This window comes from Pseudorca crassidens, chromosome 15, assembly GCF_039906515.1.
Source record: "Pseudorca crassidens isolate mPseCra1 chromosome 15, mPseCra1.hap1, whole genome shotgun sequence".
NCBI classification, from domain to species: domain Eukaryota; kingdom Metazoa; phylum Chordata; class Mammalia; order Artiodactyla; family Delphinidae; genus Pseudorca; species Pseudorca crassidens.
In genome coordinates this window covers 74425788-74445392 of record NC_090310.1, presented here as the reverse complement: position 1 = coordinate 74445392, position 19605 = coordinate 74425788, and the positions used below count along the sequence as shown (strand labels likewise).

General features: G+C 42.5%; 1 pseudogene; it reads right to left on the bottom strand.

Annotated features, from left to right (window-relative positions):
• Nucleotides 1-9944: 9944 nt before the first annotated feature.
• Nucleotides 9945-10930, bottom strand: LOC137206465 (GTP-binding nuclear protein Ran-like; annotated as a pseudogene).
• Nucleotides 10931-19605: the final 8675 nt, after the last annotated feature.

The window sequence follows — 19605 nt, the reverse complement described above, 5'->3', positions numbered from 1 at the left end:
TGGCTTAGCCAATAAAGACATTTAATTTTCTCACATCAGAGTCTGGAGAGAGGCAGTGAGGCTGGTTCAGCAGCTGGACCGAAACACTGATGGCCAGAGTCATTTCTTCCATCTCCACCATCCTCAGTGTGTTGGCTTTTGTTCTTGTGCCGGTCACCTCATGGGTGTGGGATGGTTGCTGCAGCTCTAGATGTCACAACAGGAAGTTGTGTGTAGAGGGCAGTGGTGAAAAGACCTTTACAGCAGACCATGCTCTCTTTTTCTTGATGGAGAGTGGCTTCCCCAGAAGCCACGGCCTTCCCAGGCTTCCCTTGTCATCTCATTGGCTGGAGCTGCAAGGAAGGCCTGGAAAGCAAATGTCTGCAAACGCTAATGGGAAAGTGACCTAAGATCTTAAATTAATCCTGCTTCATCCCTGAGGCTGAGGCAGGTGACCACGTGGCTATAAAAATCGAGGTTCTAGAATGGATAAACAACAAGGTTCTACTGTATAGCACAGGGAGCTATATTCAATATCCTGTGATAAATCATAATGGAAAAGAATATGAAAAAAGAATGTATATATATATAAATGAATCACTTTGCTGTACAGCAGAAATTAACACAACCTTGTAAATCAACTATACTTCCAAAAAAAAAAAAAATTGATGGGACTTCCCTGGTGGCACAGTGGTTAAGAATCTGCCTGTCAGTGCAGGGGACGCGGGTTTGATCCCTGTTCCGGGAAGATCCCACATGCTGAGGAGTAACTAAGCCCGTGTGCCAGAACTACTAGCCTGTGCTCTAGAGCCCGCGAGCCACAACTACTGGGCCCATGTGCCCCAATTACTGAAGCCCACGTGCTCTAGGGCCTGCATGCTGCAACTACTGAGCCTGTGTGCTGCAGCTACTGAAGCCCGAGTGCCTAGCGCCCGTGCTCCGCAACAAGAGAAGCCACTGCAGTGAGAGGCCTGTGCACTGCAACGAAGAGTAGCCCCCGCTCGCCACAACGAGAGAAAGCCCACCTGCAGAAACGAAGACCCAATGCAGCCAAAAAAATAATAAAATAAAATAAAATACACAACTTAAAAAAAAAGCGCTGAGAATTAAAAAAAAAATCGAGCTTCTATTAGCAAGAAGAAAGGAGGGAATGCTTTTGGGATAGGTAGGTAATAAACTGTGTGTACCGTACTGGGTCAAAGGACATATGCATTTAAAATTCGGACAGAAATTTCTAAGTAGGCAGGGCTTTTGTAACAAGAGAAAAAAATGGTATCACTGCTCATGTTGAATATTGCAGAAATGCTTTTGTAATTCCCAACTTTTGTGTGTGTGTGTGTGGTACGTGGGCATCTCACTGTTGTGGCCTCTCCCGTCGCGGAGCACAGGCTCCAGACACACAGGCTCAGCAGCCATGACTCACGGGCCTAGCCGCTCCGCGGCATGTGGGATCTTCCCGGACCGGGGCACAAACCTGTGTCCCCTGCATCGGCAGACGGGCTCTCAACCACTGCGCCACCAGGGAAGCCCTGTAATTCCCAACTTTAATGGAAAAAGGTGAAGTCTAAATTTTAAAAAAAGTTCTCACCACTGCTGGGTTTTTGTACCCCCTTTTCCTCCTCTGTTTTCATACTGGCATGTGGTATTCTGGTTTCTGCTGGTTTAGAACATTCATCTCTTGGAGTAGAGGAGACATAGGACAGCGTTGCCTGAGCTGAAAAAGAGTTACTGGCGTGAGCCTCAGGGTGGGCATCCTAGGGACACCCATGGGCATCCTAGGGACACCCACGCCTCCAGGCTCACATGCAGGGAGCTGGGAAGGACCGGGGTCTGTGATGGGCCGATGAACATTTTAGCCAATCCCTCTTCCATTGTTTTGCTTATCATTATTTATTTGATAATTAATGTTTATTTGTTAATTATTGTTTATTAAAACAATCAAAATAATATTATACATGCATCTAGTTGGAAAAATCAATATGGAAGAGTTTTCGATGAAAGATAATCTGGGGATATTAAAATACTGTAGGATTTTTTTTTTTTTTTTTGTGGTACGCGGGCCTCTCACTGTTGCGGCCTCTCCCGTTGCAGAGCACAGGCTCCGGATGCCCAGGCTCAGCGGCCATGGGTCACGGGCCCAGCCGCTCCGCGGCCTGTGGGATCCTCCCGGACCGGGGCACGAACCCGTGTCCCCTGCATCGGCAGACGGACTCTCAACCACTGCGCCACCAGGGAAGCCCCTGTAGGATGATTTTCTGCCGGGTGGGGAGCAGGACTGGAGAGGGAGGTGTGAGCTCCAGGTGCAGCTCAGGCTGAGCACTGGGAGAGGGGTCCCTTCCAGAACTTTCCTTCTCATCTGGGGCAGCCCATCCTGTCCGCATGGGAGCTGCTGACCTGCCTATAGGTAGCAAGTTTTTGAGAGAGAGAGGAAGATAGAAAGGGGAGAGAGAGAGAGAGGAGGAAAGGGCTGAAGTTCAGGCTGAATTTGAACTTGGAGCTGGAGGTCAAGGGCTGAGAGGAGGCCAAATTCCACGTCTCGCACCCTGCAACACCCCACCCCTCCCCGCTGCGCGCCTCCAAGACCTTTCTGGGCAGCTTTTCCTACTGTTGTACCTTAAACCAAAAAAGCCATCAGAACCTTTCCTTCCTGCGAGTGTAAGTCTTCTGTGGACCCTGGTCCTACTCCCTAAACTTGCACCCTGAAATTAGCTTCTGACTTGGTAGAAAAGCCACACACCTCCCCCTCCCTAATTCTCAGCTTCCTGCTGGTTCACCTTGGGAACTTCCTGGGTGAAATTTGAAACCAGCCCCTTACTCTGGAGGGCACACAGAGGGCAGAGAGAGAGAGAAGAAAGAGGCAGACCACTCCGGATTGGTAGGTGGCAGGGTTTTGTTGTTGTTTTGGTTTTTTTTGCGGTATGCGGGCCTCTCACTGTTGTGGCCCCTCCCGTCGCGGAGCACAGGCTCCGGATGCGCAGGCTCAGCGGCCATGGGTCACGGGCTCAGCCGCTCCGCGGCATGTGGGATCTTCCCAGACCGGGGTACGAACCTGTGTCCCTTGCATCCTCAGGCGAACCCGTGTCCCTTGTATCCTCAGGCGGACTCTCAACCACTGCGCCACCAGGGAAGACCCGGTAGGTGGCAGTTTTAACCAGCAAGGGAACTTACGTGTTTGTTTGGGGGCGGGCTCAAGACCAGCCAATCTCTGCACCCGCCTCCAGAAGCTTAAAAGTTTACAGGGAGGCCTTAGCCTGGTTCAGCCGTGTACACCGTGCAGATGGTTTCAACAGCATCCCTGTCTTAAGGCCGCATCCTTGGAACACCTCCCACTGTGGGAACAGTGGGCAGAAGGTACATTCCAAGCACGGGGGAGGGGGTGAGGAGCCTCCGATTGCCCGGGTCCCTTGCACGGGGCAACCAGCGGTCACGTCCTCGCGATGACCTCCTCTAATAAATCCTCGCCCTGGGCAGGATTTTCTGAGGTTCTGACACTTGCCAGTCTTCAAGTATGGGTTGACCAAGACCTGTTCTTTGACCAGAGACAGTGAATCTTGCAAGTCTTCCCTTCTCCATCCCTTTCCTGACCATCTGGTGGTAGAAGTCCCTAGCTCCACAGGTGCGCTGAGCCCTGACAGCACCATGAACCCTTGCATCCTCTCCCTGTCGTCCTCCTGGATCTCACTGCTGTCTGGTGGGGCACAGTGTAGTTGGGGAGTGGTGCACGTGGGATGAGAGGGGCAGGAGGCTCAACCCGTGCCCCAGGCAAGGGGCCCTCTTGTCAAAGAGATCAGTGCAGAGAAGGGCAGCCTCATTTAGATTCACAGGCATCAGTAAAGAATGAAGAAACCCCCCAAAGGAGTTCACAGGGAACACTTTTTGAGCACTATGTCCCAGGTGCCAAGCTAAGAACTTTCCATGCACAGTCTCATTTAATCCTCATAGTGGCCTTGAGAAGTCCCATGTTTTTCAGATGAAGAAACTGAGTCAGAAGTTTATTTTTTTATTAAAAAAATTTTTATTTTATTGAAGTATAGTTGATTTACAATGTTGTGTTAATTTCTACTGTACAGCAAAATGATTCAGGTATACATATACACACAATTCTTTTTCATATTCTTTTCCATTATGGTTTATCACAGGATATTGAATATAGTTCCCTGTGCTATACAGTAGGACCTTATTGTTTATCCATTCTCTATATAATTGTTTACATCTGCTAACCCCAAACTCCCAATCCAACCCTCCCTCACCTTCCTCCCCCTTGGCAACCACAAGCCTGTTCTCTATGTCTGTGAGTTTATTTCTGTTTTGTAGATATGTTCATTTGTGTCATACTTTAGATTCCACATATAAGTGATATCATATGGTATTTGTCTTTCTCTTTCTGGAGAGTCAGAAAGTTTAAGTAACTTGCCCGAAGTCCCAGAGTAAGTCAGAGGGCTAGTTTGAACCTTGGTCTGTTTGACCTCAAAATTCTTCTAAATTTTTTTTTTTATATTTACTTATTTATTTATTTGGCTGCACGGGGTCTTAGTTGCAGCATGCGGTATCTTCGTTGCGGCATGTGGGCTTCTTAGTTGCAGCATGTGGACTCTTAGTTGTGGCATGCATGCGGGATCTAGTTCCTGGACCAGGGATCGAACCCCGGGCCGCCTGCTTTGGGAGCATGGAGTCTTACCCACTGGACCACCAGGGAAGTCCCTCTTCTAATTTTAATATTCTACTTTCTCTAACTATAAAGTAGTGGTAGGCTAGTGGTAGGCCACTGCAATAGTTTGAGAAGAAAAAGAGGGACAGGCAAGGATAACTCTGCATCATACGCTCCCTTTCATACTTCCTCATTTATACTCTGTCATCATGTCCTTATATACTGACTGTCAGACCATCAGGTAACAGCTCTTAAATTGTTTTCTTCCAACGACAACCTGGACCCCAGCTCCAGTCTGGACCAGGACACCAGTGCCCTCAGGACAGGGAAATTGTTACCGAGTCCAAGCTCGCTCTGCTAGCTGCACGACAGGCCAATGAATTGGAGACGAGGTGTTGAGGGAAGGAATGCAAAGCCTACTGGCAGACCAAGGAGATGGCAGGCTAGTGTCTCCAATAAATCATTTTATCAGAGTTTGGATGACAGTTTCTTTTATAGCACAGAGAGGGGGAGGAGATGAGGAAGTAAAGTAAAAAGGCCATAACTTTTGCAAGTATCCCCTGGAATGGACAGCCTTGGTGAGGGGATGTGTTAATTTCTTCTTTCTTGCAGCCATCCACAGGTGGACAGGGTTCCCTGCGGCAGGCCATTATGTCTGATTATAGTAACAAAACGCAAAGCAAAGGTTAGAGTCAAAGAAACAGATCGAACATGGAGTCCGATTTAGCTCTTCCTGTTAAGAAATGAAATGGAGTTTGTGAGGGTGTCTCATCCAGACACTGAAGATGAGGTGTAGGGTGCTCAGTGAGGGATCAAGACCTATTTGGAGTGGTAGTGGGGCTCAAATGCTCCTCCTCTGGGACCCCAGGCTTAGCTGCGCTTTGGGGGCTGGGAGTTTTGAGTGGAATTCCTTGTTGGTGCTTTTATGCTCAGAGCCACCAGAGGGCAGCAGAGGTCGTCATAGACCATTTCCAGGCAAGAGAAACGTTATTCTCAGCTCGTCCCAGCTTTTTCAATCCACTTTGAGAAAAAGTTACATAGCTGGGTCTATACTCCAGATCCCTACTGAATTACATGTAATAAAGCAAGACCTAACATTATGGCCTTCCTTTTCATATGATGTGGAATGCTTCTGCACTTTTGGTAACATTTATCTTGGGGACATTATCCATTATGTTGTATCAATGTTTCTTGTACCAAGTCACAGGGCAAATTCCTTGTGGAGCTCAAGATCAGGAGTTTCCCTCTCATGATAAGCTGTTATGAGAATGGGAAATAATTTATTGGACATCTCTTATGTTGCTATCGAGAGATGATATTTCATTTTGGCTACCAGGAAGCCAAGAGCTTTTTTTTTTTTTTTTCAAATTGGAGTAGAGTTGCTTTACAATGTTGTGTTAGTTTCTACTGTACAGCAAAGTGAATCAGCTATACGTATACATATATCCCCTCTTTTGGATTTCCTTCCCATGTAGGTCACCACAGAGCATTGAGTAGAGTTCCCTGTGCTAGGCAGTAGGTTCTCATTAGTTATCTATTTTATACATAGTATCAATAGTGTATATATGTCAATCCCCATCTCCCAATTCATCCTACCCAAGAGCCTGGGTTTTGGAGCCAGGGCTGGGTTTGAATTTAGACTCTTTGTTGCTTATCATCTTTATGCAAAATGAATGAGGATAATAACATTATCACTTTGCCCACCTCACAAGATTTCTGGGAAGAGTCAATATATAAAGTAAGCACTTAGCACAGAGCCTGACACAAAACGCACACCCGATGAATGTTAGCTATTGTTACTCAGTTTCTCTACCCTCTTTTATTGTCTCTGACTTTTTTTTTTTTACTCTCGGTTCAATGATTTTTCAGTTTTATGGAATCTGTTTTATAGTATTAAGTTCCTCAAATCCTGTTTGGAGGAAGGGGGTGTATACATATATGAGAGGTTAGTACCAGTTAGAATTCTTAGGCAGAAAGAAATATCTAGAGCAGCACTCTCCAATAGAAATATATTGCAAGCCACATTTGCATTTCAAATTTTCTAGTAGCCACATTAAAAAAGGAAAAAGTTTGGTGTTTACTCAAAAAGTGAAATATAGAATTACCGTATGACCCAGCAACTCCATTCTCAGGCATATACCCAAAGGAATTGAAAACAAGCGTTTAAACAAAAACTTACACATGAATCCTCATTGATATGCTATTTACAATTGCCAAAAGCTGGAAGCAACCCAAATGTCCATCAGTGGATAAGTGGATAAACAAAATAGAGCATATCCATCCAATGGCATATTATTTGGCCTTAAAAGGAATGAAGTACTGACATATGCTACAGCCGGGATGAGCCTGGAAACATCATAGTAAGTGAAAGAAGCCAGACACAAAAGGCCACATTCAAACAAAATATCTAGAATAGGCAAGTCCATGGAGACAGAAAGCCCATTAGTGGTTGTCAGGTCTGGTTTTAGAACAGAATTACAGTTTACCCGTGAACAACATGGTTTTGAACTGTGTGGGTCCACTTAAGGGTGGATTTTTTCCTATAGTAAACCCTGCAGTGCTGGTTGGTTGCATCAGAGGATGCGGGACTGTGGATCCAGAGGAGCTTCGTATAGGGAGGGCTGCCTATAAGTTATACTCAAATTTTCTACTGTGTGGAGGGTCGGATCCCCTAACCCTGGCCTGGTTCAATGGTCATCGGTACTCAAGTGGGCTTCTTAATGTACAGATTTCCAAATCCCATCCCATATATATATATACTTATTTATTTATTTATGGCTGTGTTGGGTCTTTGTTGCTGTGCGCGGTCTTCTCACTGCGGTGGCTTTTCTTGTCGTGGAGCACCGGCTCTAGGGGGCTTTAGCAGTTGTGGTTCGCGGGCTTAGTTGCTCTGTGGCATGTGGGATCTTTCCGGACCAGGGCTCGAACCCGTGTCCCCTATATTGGAAGGTGGATTCTTAACCACTGGACCACCAGGGAATTCCCTCATATTCTTTTCCATTATGGTTTATCACGGGATATTGAATATAGTTCCCTCTGCTATACAGTAGGACCTTGTTGTTTACCCATCCTATATGTAAGTTTGCATCTGCTAATCCCAAATTCCCAGTCCTTCCCCCCGCCCCCCGCAACCACAGGTCTGTTCTCTATGCCTGTGAGTCTGTTTCTATTTTGTAGATATGTTCATTTGTCTTGTTTTATTAATAGATTCCACATATAAGTGATACCATATGTTATTTGTCTCTCTCTCTCTTTTTTTGACCGTGCCTCGCAGCATGCGGGATCTTCCCCTGACCAGGGATTGAACTCATGCCCCCTGCATTGGGAGCATGGAGTCTTAACTACTGGACCACCAGGGAAGTCCTGTCTTTCTCTTTCTGACTTACTTCGCTTGGTATGACAATCTCTAGGTCCATCCATGTTGCTGCCAATGGCATTATTTCATTCTTTTTTATGGCTGGTTAGTATTGCATTGTATATACGTACCACATCTTCTTTATCCATTCATCTGTCAATGGACATTTAGGTTGTTCCATGTCTTGGCTATTGTAAATAGTGCTGCTATGAACATAGTAGATTGTTTTTGATAGATGATTGCAAATAATGCTGTAGTGAACATTCTCGAAAATGGATCTTTATGTACAATTATTTCTATGACAGATTTTTAGAGGTGAGCTTCGGGGTCAAAAGCATGTATTACACATTATAAAATTCAGCAGATATTACCCAGTTCATCACAGCTTTGCCAACGCTCATTTATCTGTAAATTTAAAGGGTGAAAAATGGCAGACCATTAACTTATATTTCCCTGACTACTAGTGGGGATGAGATTATTTCAGCATGGTTATTGACATTTTGAGTTTGTGAACTGCCTTGCCTCTTCTTACACTTCGGTTATTTTTATCTTGGTCTTTTTTCTTACTGATTTATGAGAGTACTTTATAAATTATGAGTCTTAATTTGCTGTAAGTATTTTCTCCCGGGGTATTATTTGCCCTCTCATCCTGTTGTGGTTTCTTCAATTGTGTACTTTTAATGTTTATATAATTATATACATAGAGTTATATGATGAAAGCTGTCATTCATAAATACATGAACACACAAACAAACATAGGGGCTTCTGAGTTTTCTGTCTTGGAAAGTCCTCTATCACTCCAAATTTAGAAAAATGTTTTCATATATTTTCTTCTATTAGTTTATCTTTTTTTTACATTTACAACCTTAATATATTTGATATTTATTTTTGTATAAATGTGTGGAGTAGGGATCTAATTTGACTACCGTATCAAATGAACAGCAAATTGTCTGATCATTTATTGAAGGATATATAAAATTTCCCTTGATTTGAAATGCTGCTTCATCATTTTCTCAGTTATACTTGAATCACTTTCTGGATTTTCTATCTCATTTATCTATGACTGTTTTCATTCCTGTACAACTGCCACACTGTTTTTTAAAAATTGAGATATAATTTACATACTCACAAATTTAATAGCTTTTAGCACAGTCACAAATGGTGCAACCATCACCACTATTTAATTCCCGAACATTTTCACCACCCCAGAAAGAAAACTCACACACCATTCTCCCATTGCCCTAGCCCCTGGCAACCACTAATCTACTTTCTGTCGCTATAAATTTGCCTTGTCTGTATATTTCACATAAATGGAATCATACAATTTAGGGCCTTTTGTGTCTGGATCCTTTCACTTAATCTTTCCTTTCCCTTTCTCTCTCTCTCTCTTTCTTTTTTAAAAAAGATATTTGAAATAAAACTTTATTCTGATTCTAAACGAAAGGGAGGAATGACAGTAACAAGATTTCACCACTGAATATTGTGATGTGATAGTAGCAATCTTCTATTAGACACTAAAGGAATAAACAGCTGCATTCTAAAACAGCTAAATATGCAGGTCCAAAAAAAAAAAGAAGGTTTGTGGGTTTTTTTGCGGTACGAGGGCCTCTCACTGCTGTGGCCTCGCCCGTTGCGGAGCACAGGCTCCGGACGCGCACGCTCAGCGGCCATGGCTCACAGGCCCAGCCGCGGAGCGGCATGTGGGATCTTTCCGGCCCGGGGCCCCTGCATCTGCAGGCGGACTCTCAACCACTGCACCACCAGGGAAGCCCCAAAGAAGGTATTTTTAAAACTGCCACATTCACTCTGAAGCCTGTTCTTCTCCTTCAGCACCCCAAAGGTTAAGCACATATCCTGCTCAACTTATATAATAATAAAGTGGCAAACATGCTGCACCACTGACATCACAGGACAGTTGCCTGTAAAACTAGACTTTTGACCTTGTTCTCCAGACTCATTTTCTCACAGGTCGTCATCCTCATTTGGGTGAACAGTTGTCTGAGCAACCTCTCAGTCATGCTTATGTTACACAGCCAAAGCCAGGTTCATGACAGTCTGGTGGGGCAAGAGTAGGCGTGCCACAAACTCCAAGTTAGGGTCTCTAATTAATTTTCTAGCCAGCCAGAGGAAGGGCTTTTCAAAGTTGAATTTACTTAGGACAGAAATTTCATAGTACTGAAATTTCTTTTCTTAAAAAAATATTTATTTATTTGGCTGCATTGGGTCTTTGCTGCTGCGCGCAGGCTTTCTCTAGTTGCAGCGAGCAGGGGGCTACTCTTTGTTGCGGTGTGCAGGCTTCTTATTGTGGTGGCTTCTCTTGCTGCGGAGCACGGGCTCTAAGCGCGTGGGCTTCAGTAGTTGCGGCACGTGGGCTCAGTAGTTGTGGCTGGCGGGCTGTAGAGCGCAGGCTCAGTAGTTGTGGTGCACGGGCTTAGTTGCTCTGGGGCATGTGGGATCTTCCTGGACCAGGGCTCGAACCCATGTCCCCTGCATTGGCAGGCAGATTCTTAACCACTGCACCGCCAGGGAAGTCCCTGAAGATTCTTTTTTAGTGGAAGACAATTTTGTCTTACCTTTCCTGTCCTTAATATCCACTTTGTTGCCACACAGCACAGTGGGGGTGTTTTACATGCTCCTATGAGATCTCCATTACAGTTAAGCACATTCTTGTTAAGTAACTCTTGATGTTACATCCAACATTATAATGCACACTGGGCTTAGATATAATAGCCATCTCTCAGTCCACCAAATTTCTTCTGACAAACTGACCATACATTGAACTTAATAGATCATCTGCTGGTGTGGAACACAAGGGGGTGGACCTCAACACCCAAGGTATTTTCAAATTTACCAGTCAAATGATGTTTCATGAAAATAGTTTTTCCAGTAACACCATCACCAACCAGTATAAGTTTGAACTGAACTTGGGGTTCTCCTTGGGCAGTCATTGTGATATTTCTTCCAGAAGCATCTCTGTGCCCCATCTTAACATAATATTTTTAAGGTTCATCCATGTTGTAGCATGTGTCAGTACTTCATTCCTCTTTATTGCTAAATAATATTCCATTGTATGAATATAGCACATTTTGTTTACCCATTCATCAACTGATGGACATCTGGTTTATTTCCATTTTTTGGCAATTATGAATAAAACATTTTGTTTTTTGGCTGACTGCAGGGCTTGCGGGATCTTAGTTCCCCAACCAGGCATCTAACCCGTGCCCCCTGCAGTGGAAGCGTGGAATTGTAACCACTGGACCTCTAGGGAATTCCCTCCACTTTCTTGATAGCGCCCTTTAAAGCACAATTTTTAAAACTTTGATGAAGACCAATGTATCTGTTTTTTCTTTTGTCACTTGTACTTTTAGTGTCATTCTAACAAACCATTGCCTAACCCAAGGTGACAAAGATTTGCCTCTGTGTGTTTTCTTCTAAGAGTTTTATAGTTTTGGCTCTTACATTTAGGTCTTTGATCCATTTTGTGTTAGTTATTGTATATGATGTGAGGTAGAGGTCCAATTTTACTCTTTTGCATGTGTATATTCTATCGTCCCAGCACCACGTGCTGAAAAAACTGAGCTCCCCATTGAATTATCTTGGCCCCTTTGTTGGAAATCAATTGATCAAAAATGTAAGAATTTATTTCTGGATCCTCAATTTTATTCAGTTGACCATATCAGAAGAAAATAGGGTTAATGTATCCCAATAGGGTAAGTGAAGCAAACACCAAATTGCATAATACCACTGTTTTAAGCAGTAAAGTTTAACAGAAGATAAAAAGCTTGAAATGTAGAAACATGAGGTGACTAGTCAGGCCTACCCCCCCCCAGCTTTATTGAAGTACAGTTGATAAATAAAAATTATATTTAAGGTGTGCAACATGATGTTTTGATATACGTATACACTGTGAAGTGATAGCAAAGTAACATATCCATCACCTCATATAATTACCATTTGTGTGTGTGTGTGTGTGTGTGTGTGTGTGTGTGTGTTGTGAGAATATTTAAGATCTACCTAGTAGAAGCTAAACTCTTGATGTCTATTCCTCACTGTTGGGCCAGGAGTCTGGAGGTGCCTTGCTCCATGGTTCCAACAGTGTCAACATTTTTGTTTAACTTACTAACTAGCCCAGTTCCCAATAAGGAGAAGGAAAACTGAATGGGAGAGGGTCTAGGCTATAATGAATTGAATAAATATCCCCCAGGATGCTGGAAACCTTGGTGTTTTGCATGAAGTATCTCTGTTATCACGTGCAGTGAAAGTCCTGCACTGCATGTCTCTGGGGGAAATAAGTGAGATGTTCCATTTCAGTAGAAAGCATACAGCACAAAATTTTAGATGAAAGAGGTGTGAGGCACAAAACAATGAGGATCATTAAATTTCCTTTATTTTTTTCCATTGCATTTTCTGTTCTGTCTAGTAGAAAACTAACAATTGAAAGTTCTTGAGAAAGCTTGAGACACTCATGTACCCAGTAGCATTCCATTAGAGGGAAGGACTTTGTATCGGACCAGGCAATTTCATTGCAGTTATATTTCATTTCCGGCTAAGCCTCTTTTTTCTGTGGTGTCACAGCTTCCTTAACCCACATTTATGGGCTCAATTGGAATTCTCTTTCACCTGGTAAAGCAGGAAAAGGAGGGTTTATTTTTATCTAAAGTGAATGAGCCTATCAGGGGGGATATGGTTAACGCTTCACCGAAGGGACTCTGAAGCCCTAGAGCATGTATTGTACATCATCTGAGGTGGTAAAGGTTCATGGAAGTTAGAAAGCATGAAAGCCTGAAAGATGGAAAGATTAAAAACTGCCCAGGAAGTCCCACCATGAGCTCCTATTTCTTCTGTCTAGAATGTTACTTTGTGTTACCCAATGTGTAAAGAGCCCAGTTAAACAGAGGTTCTGGCCAAAGGTGGGGCAATATGGAATGTACAATATTTGAAGGAGGAATGTTTTTAAACATTGTTTAAATGTTTAAATGTTAAAAAAGGAGGAATGTTTTTAAACATACGGCCTTATAAGATACAGCACAAATATGCTACTTATTTTTCCTTGCTTGTATTATAGAATTACAAGAAATTCCCTCTTTTCCGTTTTACTTACTGTTTTATTTAAGATATGTTGGTTGATGTTGAAACTTGCCATTTGATACACTGGTTGCAGAACTTCCGGGCAGGATTCAGGTAGTGCTAAAAGAGAAGGGACTTTACCTGTAAAACCCTAGCTCTGAAGGTAGTTGAGGTAGTGAACGGGACTTCCGATGGTCTCTTTTTGGGTTGTGTTAAATGCTTTTGGCTATTTTAATCATAAGACTTAAAAAGTTTATGAATGGAAAACAGTGCATATGAGTTAAAGAGTCAAGGGGTAGAATGTAGTGAATATTTTTGGTTTCGTCCACTATCCTCCATCTGGTAACAGCACCCCAATTGTTCTTTGCAGAACTTTCCCTCTGCATATTGGACTTTCAGTCATGGTGTCCTTTCTTTCCTATAAGTGTGGGCAGGAACAACTCATGAATGGGAGAATGGGGAGCTGTGAGTATTTGGGTAAGAGTCAGAGAATCTAGGCTTTTAATGTTCAGGGATTTTGGTTCATATTGGGCAAATTTTTTTTTTTTAATTCTTTGGCCTTGCCACGCAGCACGTGGAATCTTAGTTCCCTGATCAGGGATCGAACCCGTGCCCGCTGCACTGGAAGCGTGGAGTCTTAACCACTGGACCACCAGGGAAGTCCCGGGCAAATCTTAATTCTGTTATCTTATTGGTGCCAGGATATTTTCTTTTTGCTAAGGGGATAAATTATTATTTTGTACTTGGACATTATGAGTGAGAAAGGATTAAAACATTTTAGCTTGTAATGCATAGACTGTATCAATTCTGTTATATATATTATGACTCCACATCTCCATGTGATTAATAGTATATATTCTATGTGGCAACAAATATAAGCAACCTTGATATGGATCTAGGTGGAACATTATTTTTGAAAAATGTTAAACTCATGTTTTAAAATTTCTGATAACCTTTAAATGCTTTTGCATACTTGAGTTCTAGAGTGTCATTATGATCCAGTCCTGTGTTGAGAACGTAATCAATATACAATTAGTTTCTCTGCTATGCTAGGTCATATATTGTTAGAGGAAGCCAAATGCGGCATAATTCCTTTTTTTTTTTTTTTAGGCTTTCATAATTAAACTGTATAAAAGACTTGGAATCTGATTTAATAGTCAGTGGGTAGAGAGGCTAAGTATCTTGTGTTGGCTGGAGTACATTCTCCACAGCATGGAGACAGATCAGAGCCAAAGGCTGGAGTAAAAGGTATCTGGTTCCATGGTTCCAGCAAGGTCAACATCTTTGCTTGTCCTGATCACCAGCTCCATTGTCCTTATTAGGACAAGGCTGAATAGTGGCAGGGCTGGTGGGAGAGGCCCTAGGCTATGATGAAGGAATAAATATATTCCAGAGTGCTGAATGCCTTGTCTTTTCCCCTATGTGTTCGGAAGAAGGGCTACCTGATGGCACCATTATTTAAATATTGGGTTCCCGAAGTTCCTGTACGCTCACGTGCAAGCATGGGAGTGAATGTTCGGAACTGCAGGTCTTCAGGGAGAGAAGATGAAATGTGCCATTTCAGTGTGTGAGGTCTAAGACACTGGGTGAAAATGTTATGGGGTGGAAAATCAGCGAGGGTCATTAACTCCCTGCTTCGCCTGGATAAAACTTTTAAAAGAAGGATGCTTGAGAAAAGCTTGGAGTACCTAGTAAACCCATTAGAAGTCTATTTAAATAAGGAAGGAGTCTACATTAGACCAGTTATGACGTGGCCCAAAGGCACAAGTAAATTTTATGAGAAAGCAAATTACACTCTCAGCCCATGAAACATACTCTTCTTGTTGTGTTGCCACAGTATTTGAAATCCACACTTATGGTTTCTTTAGGAAGAAGCTGATTGCAGTCCCAGCTCTCAGCTGCTAGGTTATAAGAGCTATGAATGACGAAGCCAAACAGTAAGATGGATGGGGGGAGGGACTTCCATGAGCGATGCACTTGACATGAGTGATGCACTCGATGCAATTGGGACATCTAGTGCCAACTGTTTGCAAAATTTTGGAAGAATCAATGATTAAAATTCCATGTCTCTCTTCATATATCTTCCTATGAAGGCTGCTTGAGTTGTGTTGGTGTCCTTGTAACTTCTGGGATATCCAATCACAGGCGTTCATCCTTATATTCTTAATTTACTGTTTACCCAAGTAATTCATCCCTTGTGGCCACCATATATTACATGACTACGGTGAATGAGGGAATTCCAAGCAGGCACCTGTGGACCCAGGGAGTTTTTAGCATTTAAGCTTCAGAAAAAGCTCCTTGATTTATTGTGAATATAACTCTCCTAGTCATGCTCTAAGGATCTTACTTTATCTCACCACTGTACTCATTACTGTATACACCTTATGTATTTCTCCCTTAGGACTGTGGCCCAAGGCTTCTGACCTTTTTCCATCAATTCTCATTTGGAAACGTCCCAGGCTGAGTCACAAGGCTAATTGGGAAGGGATCTAATTCATAAACTCCTAACAGAATTTCCTTCCAGTCTCACTCTGACTACTTTCTGCTCCCTTGCAGATGCAAGAGATTTTATTTATTCATTTTATTTATGAGCCTAATACTACTTTCTGACTTCAGGTTAAACAGCTCTCTCCACCACTGCACCAAAAGATTCTCCGGATTTGTCTAATGAAAAGTTTCAGCAGTCAACTCCTTTCTTGGGCATCCACCTTCTAGGACAGGTTCCCTTACTGATTACTGCATTAAAGGTTTCTTAAGCAACTCAGCCCTACTGATAGCCTACTAATTTCTATCTTGAATCAATACACCTTCTTCAAAATCTTCAGAGTCATTCCATACCTTTATATATAGCATCCTGTACAGTAGTCAACCTCCCATGTAGGATCTTTGACTGAAGTAATTCTTTGTTCACAGGCAGATATTCACTTAGTTCTGGTTGAATTAAAGGGGGAATTTTGTTCCAATCAGGATGTGCCAACAGGATACAAAAGGACATAGTAAAATTCCCATTAGAAGAGTCCCAGATTCCAACCAGAGCTAAGCCTCTGACCCCTCCTTTGGCTTCACCACATTCCCTTTACTCTTTTTTTTTTTTTAATTGAAGTATAGCTGATTTACAGTGTTGCGTTAATTTCTGCTGTACAGCAAAATGATTCAGTTATACATATACATATGTATGTACATTCTTATTTGTATTCTTTCCCATTATGGTTTATCACAGGATATTGAATATAGTTCCCTGTGCTATACAGTAGGACCTTGTTGTATATCCATTCTCTATATAATAATTTGCATCGGCTAACCCTAACTTCCCACTCTGTCCCTTCCCCAGCCCACATTCCCTTTACTCTTTTTTTTTTTGGCTCTGTTGGGTCTTTGTTGTGGCACACAGGCTTTCTCTAGTTGTGGCGAGCGGGAGCTACTCTTTGTTGTGGTGCGTGGGTTTCTCACTGTGGTGGCTTCTCTAGTTGTGGAGCACAGGCTCTAGGCGCACGGGTTTCAGTAGTTGTGGCACGCGGGCTCAATAGTTGTGGCTCGCGGGCTCTAGAGCACAGGCTCAGTAGTTGTGGCCCATGGGCTTAGTTGCTCTGCGGCATCTTCCTGGACCAGGGATTGAACCCGTGTCCCCTGCACTGGCAGGCGGGTTCTTAACCACTGCGCCACCAGGGAAGTACCTGATGTGGATATTGAACCACCTTTGCATCCCTGGGATAAATCTCATCTGATTATGATACACGATTGTTGTAATGTATTGTTGAATTCTGTTTGCTAATATTTTGTTGAGGATTTTTTGCATCTATGTTCTTCAGTAATATTGGCCTGTGATTTTCTTTCTTTTTTAAAATAGCCTATAATTTTCTTTATCTTTGTCAAATTTTGGTATCAGGGTGAGGCTGGCTTCACAGAATGAGTTTGGAACATCGATGGCTGTCTTTAGCTGTGAAATCTCAGCTAAAGTCTGTGAGACAACAGAAGAAGTCCCACTCCGTAGCCTATCATAAATGCATTCGTTTTGCACCACTGGTCTACTATAAGTTACATAAGTAGTCTCCTCCTTTTGAGTATTAAATCTGATTCAAATATTTTATATTCATAAGTAATATTGATGAACATCTTTGACCACGTCATTATTTCATCAGCACATCTTTTAGTAATGATCTTCACCTGGTGTGATGCCTGTGGGTCCTCCAGTCCAACACCCACTTAATCCTCCAAAACCATGGGTCCATTCCTGTATCATCTCCAGTTCCTTCAGTTGGAAATCCATATTGTGGGTGCCTATGAAATAGGAGAGCTCCATTTCCCAAGTCCCTTCACTACCTATTCCTGCCTCAGGCTCTTTTCATATCACACTCTTATGCCCTGAGTAAAAAGTTCAAATACATGCTTCAACAATTAATACACATCTTCGAATTTTATTCCTTTATGAATAATTGGAACTAAATACCAATACACTAAATGTAAAAAAAACTTCTATAATATTCAACCCTTGTAAAATTCTGACATCATGATTTTTTTTTAACATCTTTATTGGAGTATAATTGCTCCAATAATGTTAGTTTCTGCTGTATAACAAAGTGAATCAGCTATACATATACATACATCCCCATATCTCCTCCCTCTTGCATCTCCCTCCTACCCTCCTTACCCCACCCCTCTAGGTGGACACAAAGCACCGAGCTGATCTCCCTGTGCTATGCGGCTGCTTCCCACTAGCTAGCTATTTTACGTTTGGTAGTGTAGATATGTCCATGCCACTCTCTCACTTTGTCCCAGCTCACACTTTCCCCTCCCCGTGTCCTGAAGTCCATTCTCTATGTCTGCGTCTTTATTCCTGTCCTGCCCCTAGGTTCTTCAGAACCATTTTTTTGTTTAGGTTCCATATATATGTGTTAGCATACGGTATTTGTTTTTCTCTTTCTGACTTACTTCACTCTGTATGACAGTCTCTAGGTTCATCCACCTTGCTACAAATAACTCACTTTCGTTTCTTTTTATGGCTGAGTAATATTCCATTGTATATATGTGCTACATCTTCTTCATCCATTCATCTGGTGTCATGATTTTTAATTAGCAATTATTATTTACACATCAGCTTTATAAGGCTCAAAGCAATGCCTTCCAATAGAACTTTTTCTGCAGTGATGGAAATGTTCTATGTCTGCATTGTTTAATATATTAGCCACAAGTCACATGAGATTATCAAACACTTGCAATGTGATTAGTGAGACTGAGGAGTTGATAGAATATTTTATTTTATTGAATTGTAATTAATATAAATTTACACTTAAATAGACTCCTGTGACCAGTGCCTGTGGTAACAGACAGATCAAGATTAGATGATTAAGACAGCGACAGCTGTAGTTTGAATGGGCCAACCTTAATGTGAGAGGCCTGGCTCATTAGATCAACTTGAACCACATCTGGTCAACTCATGGTGATAAAGGAGGCTGTAGAGTTTTCTGAACAATGTTTCCAGCTCTGGGCCAGGGGTTACCAGGGATCAGCCAGATTAGAAGGGTGTCAGATTAGAAGAAAGGTGTGGGACATGGAATGGTGATACATTTATCTTGGGAAAACTTCATTTGGAGGGGGGTGTGATTGGGGCAAAGTGGAATCATGGGAGTAGGTGACCACAAATTTCCAAGTTGGTAAATTTACATGGGATTTGCAGAGGGAAGCAACATCTTCCATAGCTGCTGGAGGTTTAGTAGAGAAATCGAGATCATTGTTAAATTAGCTGAGCTTTTATCATTTGATTTAATCCCACGATCTTTCAGGGATGGAGTACTTTCCACAAATATGCCTTGTTCCATCTGAGAAGATATTTCAGAGATCGGAGACACGATACTTGTCTTCTTTGGGAGCTAATTTATATGGAACCTAGAGGAAAAGTTTAAAAACATAGAGTTTAAGGTGGAATGTACATGTTGATTCCTTTATAAAACAAGAATTTTGGATAAATGAAGGTTTGGGAAGACACAAGTAATAATAGTAACATTTTCCTTAGACTCTCTGCCAGGCACTGTGGTACGTGCTTTGCCTGTGCCATTTCATTTTGTCTCATGACACACCTGGGGTAGGTATTATTCAGCTCCATTTACAGATGAAGAGGTTGGAGCCTTGAGGACTCGGAAATACTCAGCATCTCCAGGTCAGCAAGGGCAGAGCCAGACTGAGTCCCAGAGCAGCCAGGACCCCTATAGCCCTATAGCCCTTAGTCTATCCTAGTCCTCCCTCTGAATGGGATATTCCCACGCTTCTTTTTTGTTTGTTTTCCCTCCTATTCTATTTTCCAAATCAAATATAAATTCGCCTTTAAGAAAAATAATTTGTAAAACACCTGAGTCCAGCAGACAAAATTGAAGTAGACAGCTGGTATCTGAGGGCTTCTGGACTAGCCAGTGAAGATTTTCTTTGAGAGAAAAATTCATGAAGTGTTAGGATTAGGCTACCCCTTGCCAGCCTGCTTCTCAGCCCATTTGAAAAGTCAGAATGATGTCCTCACTATATGCAAGGCATGGTTTTGGGTTTTAGGGTACCGTGGCAAAGGAGT